Genomic DNA, 6,825 nt, shown 5'->3' on the forward strand with positions numbered 1-6,825 from the left:
TGTCCTCCGGGGCAGATATTAATAGCAGCCAGGGATGGGATCGCTCTCCACAGGTAGAGCAGGCCCCGATGAGGATGATGAGAAGGGTTGAGCAGTAATGGCTGCGGGGGCAATAAACAGTCAGAGTCTATGGCTGCAGTTCCAGGTTGTTTACTCACTTTTGTACGATGCCGCTCACCCGGGTAATACCGGTCACTTGCTTTGATGGGCTCCGTCGAACCCGAATCCCTTTGGAGATCAGTCAGATTTGGTGTTCGGTGGGTTCCCTCCTTGTAATGCCTGTCTTTGGACCCCCTGGCTTGAAGCTATGAGGGGACCCGGGGTTTCACAAGATGTACTCTTGTCCTTATATGCAGGTGCCACAGTTCCGATGTGGGGTCCAGCTTGAGGCGAGGCCCCAGATCCTATATGGCACTGTGCTGTCGGGGGCTGTGTGGTCAGGGAGGCTTGAAACCATCCCCGTCCAGGCAGATTCTGGAAAACCAATGTGAAGTATGATCTTCCCTAGGGTCCTGCCACCCTGTGTGGCGTCGGTTCCGTGGGGAACAGAGATCCCTCTCCCCACCGGCAAACGTGGTGAACTTATCCTCCTTCCCACCGGAGCACCTGTAGATGTGACTGCTCCGTTGCTCTCCTGCTGGAGAACTTACTCACTGTTGTGTTGGCTCCTGACTTCCCCTGCTGGCTGCACCTTCCCCCTCCCAGGTTCTAAGCTAATGGGACTGTGGCCCCTGTTGAGGGCATCGTGAAAATGCCTCTCTGTTGGCGATCCCTTTATTACCCAACCCTAGCCCAGTCCCCAGTGGGAGCAGGGCAACCTAGTGTGTATTTGAGTGTGTAATGTGGTGAAACCGGGACTGACCTCCTTAGAAACCGGGTTTAGCATTACACCCAAATTTGGGTGCAATACTCTGTGGCGGCTGAAGCCTCAGGGGCGCCACACATGGCCTAGATAGTAAGATGAGAACTAGCCCTGAAGCTGTCCCGATACACGTGCCACAGAGGCAGTCATCACTGGAGCAGGGTCTGGTGAGATTTTGGTGCGAGCAGATGGCCTCTTGACTCTCCACTGACAGATGACATCAGGGAAAAAGATTGCTTGAGCATGTTGAATTTTACTTGCCTGATTCTTTTGCTCTCACTACTTTCAGAGATGTCGCTCAACGGCTTTCTCTTCTCCCGCCAGGCAGGACACACGTTCTATTGATTTTGCTCAATTTGCTTTTGTTGCGGGCAGAGTAGGGAGATAGGGCCACCAGACTTGGTGCAGTAGCTTGAAGCCGGCAGTGACAGCCATAGAGAAGCCAACAGAAAACAGTCTGTCCGTACCTAATATCTGAGAACCACCCTATAATTGGGCTATTATTGTGCCTCGCTGACACTGCTCCCCATAGGAGTGATCCAAGTATCATTCGCACTTACTACTTCATTGCAGTTCCCTCCAGTACCTTTCAGCGTGGCCTTTGGCCATGCTCTTGGGAACAAGCTGTCAAAAATAACAATCAGTAGTAACCAATAAACTGCATGATAGCTATGAAAGGAAAGCCTGTTAGACAGGTTTTGGTTTCCTCCACAACATGTCTGTTCACGAATTTTGTCCTTGGCTGTACAGGGATCTTTAGGCTTCTATATATAATTCCTGTTCTATAAAGATTTGGCCCAAAAGCACTCTTTTTTTCGTGTCCACAGTCTACAGCATTCGGTAGGGACAGAAGTAAAGAAAAATGTGGATGACTGAAAGAATTTAGAAAGTAATAGGATAGAGGGTATGGTGGGTGGGGGTCTAACAGCTCTGATAATGGCCCAGCACGTGAACTAGACAAAATCCGAATCAGTAGGATTCTTGAGGAACCGTTCTTCCCATGTTCACCCACCAACTCACCTCATCTGCTTGAAACATTTATCCATATCTTTAAACGTTATCACCTGTCCATTGAATAGATGATAACTTACTGATTATTGGGGGCTGGTTGCTGGGACCCCCACCAATCCTGAGAATGTGACTTTGCAGAGCGGTGGCCAGACATGCGCACAACCACCACATTCTTTCTATATGGGACTGCCGGAAAAAGCCAAGCGCCGTACCATGGATGAGACTGCCGTAAAAACTCAAGTGCCGTCCCATGGATGGGACTACCGGAAAAAGCCAAGCGCCGTACTATGGATGAGACTGTCGGAAAAAGCGAAGCGCTGTACCATGGACGAGAATGATTGAGAAAGCCAAGCACCGTACCATGGATGAGACTGCTGGAAAAAGCCAAGTGCTGTCCATAGATGAGACTGCCGGAAAAAGCCATGTGCCGTACAACCACGAATTAGGTGATAAGTTTCATCTCTAGAATTTATCATTTATTAACCCACTATACCGTCTATTTCAACTAAATTTGAGTCACCAATGTCACCAGAGCTATGCTGGTTGTGACATATGATGTAATGACCTCAGTGCATGTGCATTACAGTACTTTGCTCTGCCCTCGGCAGGGCAGAGAAGTGTGCCTGTGCAGGAGCACAATAGATGACATAGTGTGGATGATGTAGGACGCGTCATCCACACGAGGCAAGAAGGAGGATAGCGATCGCAAGGAGAGAGGAAGCGCCTGATCAAGACCAGAGACACCCATCGGACTGGACCGCCCCATAGGTGGTCCTCATTTCATCTTTGGATCACCGCCTTGAGGGCTGAAACCCTCAGGGCTCTTATGAGGCCCTGTTGGGTTCTGACATTGACTTGCATGCGCATGTGTAGAACCATCCCGGGTCACATCAGAGCTGGAAGTTCTGGCTCAGTGTGAGAATGTTGGACATTTCAGTGCTCACGGTGGGGATCAGAAGATGTGACAAGGACCGGACCACCCCATAGGTGGTCCTCATTGCATCTTCGGATCCCCGCCTTGAGGGCTGAAAAACCCGGGGCCCTTATGAGGCCTTTGACGGTTCTGACGTTGTCTTGGGTGCGCATGCGCAGAACCATTCTGAGTCTCATCAGACCTGGAAGTCCCAGCTCAGTGTGTGACTGCCAGGGATTTCAGGGCTCACAGCGGGGATCAGAAGATGCGACAAGGACCGGCCGCTCCATTGCATCTTCGGATCCCCACCTTGACAGCTGAAACCCCTGGGACCCTTATGAAGCCCTTGAGGGTTCTGATGTTGACTTTCATGCGCATGCGCAGAAGCATCCCAAGTCTCATCAGAGCTGGAAGTACCAGCTCAGTGTGAGACTGCCGGGGATTTCAGAAGATATGACAAGGACCGGACAGGTAACGATTAGGAGCAGTGTAGTGCATATAAGGTTTTTTTTTAACCTATTGATAGCCCATTACAATTCCTGTAATCCTCGCACACAAAAAATCCACATTTTGGCGAATGAGGATTTTTGCAACATTCAACTCAACTCGAATATATTTGCTCATCTCTAACGTATAGGCACCATCCAAATGTTATTAGGAACAGACAGATCCGTCATCAGGTCGGGAATTATTATGTAAATATTACCTAATAGACAGATTTAGTGACCGCACCTAAAAATGACACAAACAACAGCATTAGTCATAACCCCGAGACGTGAGTGAGCAATGCAAGGAATGTAGAAGCGGAACTGTCTATGGGGCTCCACCGCTTATCACCTGTGATAACAATGCTGTAAACACCTCCGAATATCCGCATGTACGGTAATCAACTAATGGGTAAGGAAGTAATTTACCGGAAATCTTTAATAGGTTTCTTACCCTTCCTGTAAAAATTAATTGATTTTCGGGAAACCTCAGTGGTCACCCAAGACTCTAAAAACCCCTGGATAGAAAATCTGCCACGTAATCTGTCAAGGGTCCTAAAAATTGTAAGGATCCAAAACAAAAAAGTACATGAGTAAGTTGCCCAAATTTTTTTTTAAATATTAAATTTTTATTAGAATATACAAGAGACCCTCTAAAGTTCTTCAAAATGAATGAAAACTTAACATAGAAGTATGAGCTATACAAATGTGTCTTCCCAGGCCTGCAGTGCCCTAATCTACCCTACATTCAGTGAAAAATGTGCCCTTATCAGGGTGCCGAAAAAAAAGGAAATTAAGAAAGAAAAGAATTAAAATAGTTATAAATTATTGTAAATTATGAACCCAGTGTGCTTTGATGCCGCCCATGGGGAGAGGGAGGCGATGCCGAACTGAGGGGGATGGGTGAGGGTACAGTAGATGGGGGCAGAGCTGGAAATGCAGCGGTATAGTGGGGATAGGTGAGAGTACAGTAGATGGGGCAAAGCTGGTTGTGCAGCAGTATAGTGGGGTGAGGGGATGGGTGAGGGTACAGTAGATGGGGCAGAGCTGGTTGTGCAGCGGTATAGTGGGGTGAGGGGGATGGGTGAGGGTACAGTAGATGGGGCAGAGCTGGAAATGCAGCGGTATAGTGGGGATAGGTGAGAGTACAGTAGATGGGGCAAAGCTGGTTGTGCAGCAGTATAGTGGGGTGAGGGGATGGGTGAGGGTACAGTAGATGGGGCAGAGCTGGTTGTGCAGCGGTATAGTGGGGTGAGGGGGATGGGTGAGGGTACAGTAGATGGGTCAGAGCTGGAAATGCAGCGGTATAGTGGGGATGAGCCAGAGTACAGTAGATGGGGAAGAGCTGGGTGTGCAGCCGTATAGTGGGGTGAGGGGGATGGGTGAGGGTACAGTAGATGGGGTAGAGCTGGTTGTGCAGCAGTATAGTGGGGTGAGGGGGATGTATGAGGGTACAGTAGATGGGACAGAGCTGGACATTCAGCGGTAAAGTGGGGTGAGGGGGATGGGTAAGGGTACAGTAGATGGGACAGAGCTGGTTGTGCAGCGGTATAGTGGTGTGAGGGGATGGGTAAGGGTACAGTAGATGGGACAGAGCTGGACATTCAGCGGTAAAGTGGGGTGAGGGGGATGGGTAAGGTTACAGTAGATGGGACAGAGCTGGTTGTACAGCGGTATAGTGGGGTGAGGGCGATGGGTGAGGGTACAGTAGGTGAGGGTCATGCAACACTATGGTGGAGTAAGGGTTACTGTAGGTTGTAGGCTTGTCGGAAGAGGTTGTTCTTCAGATTCCTTTTGAAGCTTTCCAAGGTAGGTGAGAGTCTAATATCCTGGGGTAGAGCGTTCTAGAGTATGGGGGAAGCGCTTGAGAAATCTTGGATATGATTGTGGGAAGAGGAGAAAAGAGGGGAGGAGAGAAGGAGATCTTGTGAGGATCTGAGGTTGCGTGTAGGTAGGTACTGGAGACTAGGATGGAGGTGACAGGTTGTGGATGACTTTATATGTCATGGTTAGTGTTTTGAACTGGAGTCGTTGGGCAATGGGAAGCCAGTGAAAAGATTGACAGAGTGGCAAAGCCATATAGCGAGCGAGAGCCACGCTACCGGCTGTAACAGGAGAGCAGCATTTCTGCTGATCAGAGCTGTGCAACTCTGATCAACAGAAATCAATCAGTGATCAGACTGCTGATCCTTATAGTCCCTTAGGGGGCCTAGAAAAATAAAAAAAAGGAAAGAAACAAAGTTCTAAAACAAAAAAAAATAATAAATAAAAGTTCAAATCACGCTCATTTGCCCCACTGAAAATTAAACAGTTAAATAAATACAAAATATACAAACATTTGGTATCGTTGTGTTCAGAAATGCTCGAGCTATCAAAATATAAAATCAATTAATCTGATCAGTAAACGGCGTAGCGGCAAATAAATTCCAAACGCCAAAGTTAAATTTTTTTGATTGTCGAAAATGTTGCACAATATGCAATAACAGGTGATCAAAATGTATCATCTACGCAAATATGGTACTGTTAAAACGTCAGCTCGAGACGCAAAAAATAAGCCGTCACTGAGCCCCATACCTTGAAAAATTAGAACGCGAAAAATGGCACAAAAAGTGTGCCACTTTTTTGGGGACAAACTTCTGAATTTTTTTAACCCCTTAGATAAAAGTAAACCAATACGTTTGATATCTACGAACTCGCACCGACCTGAGGCATCACCCCGACACATCAGTTTTACCATATAGTGAAGACGATGAATAAAATTTCCCTAAAACAATCATGCAATTGCACTTTTTTTTTCCAATTTTCCGTACTTGGAATTTGTTGACCATTTTCCAGTACACTATGTGATAAAACTCATGATTTAATTTAAAAGTACAGCTCGTCCTGCAAAAAATAAGCCCTCATATGGCAAGATTGATGGAAGAATAAAAAAAGTTACTACTCTCGGAAGAAAGGGGGAAAAAAAACGGAAAATCGCCCGGGGGTGAAATGGTTCCTATATTTTACAATTTTCATGATAAATTATGGCTTTTATTTACATTCTAAGAAGAGGAGATGATATGGACGTATATATATTTTTAATTACTATTTTTTGTAATGGTACTATATATATATATATATATATATATATATATATATATATACAAACAGCAATTATGTCATTTAGGTTTTTTCTTATTTGTCTGTTTTGCCGCTCATCTTGTAGGAAAAATACTGGCTAGGTTAAGTTTTAATTGTTATTAGTTTGTTTGTTTTTTAGATGTTATCTAAATTCTGTGATAGGGAGGTGACGTGAACATTTCTATGTTTTTTATTTTTTATCATTTTTTATTATAATTTTTATTTATATAGCGCCAACATATTCCCCAGCGCTTTACAGTTCTATTCTTTAATTATTGTTCATTATTAGATTTTTATGACATTATGAGAAGAGAGTAGGGTGATATATAAAAATTAATATCACAATGTAAATAAAAAGTAAACAAGAAATAATACTATAATAATCAAGACAACAGAATAGTAATAAATATAATAAATAAATATAAATATTTTTT

This window comes from Anomaloglossus baeobatrachus, chromosome 11 (assembly GCF_048569485.1).
Source record: "Anomaloglossus baeobatrachus isolate aAnoBae1 chromosome 11, aAnoBae1.hap1, whole genome shotgun sequence".
In the NCBI taxonomy this organism is placed as follows: domain Eukaryota; kingdom Metazoa; phylum Chordata; class Amphibia; order Anura; family Aromobatidae; genus Anomaloglossus; species Anomaloglossus baeobatrachus.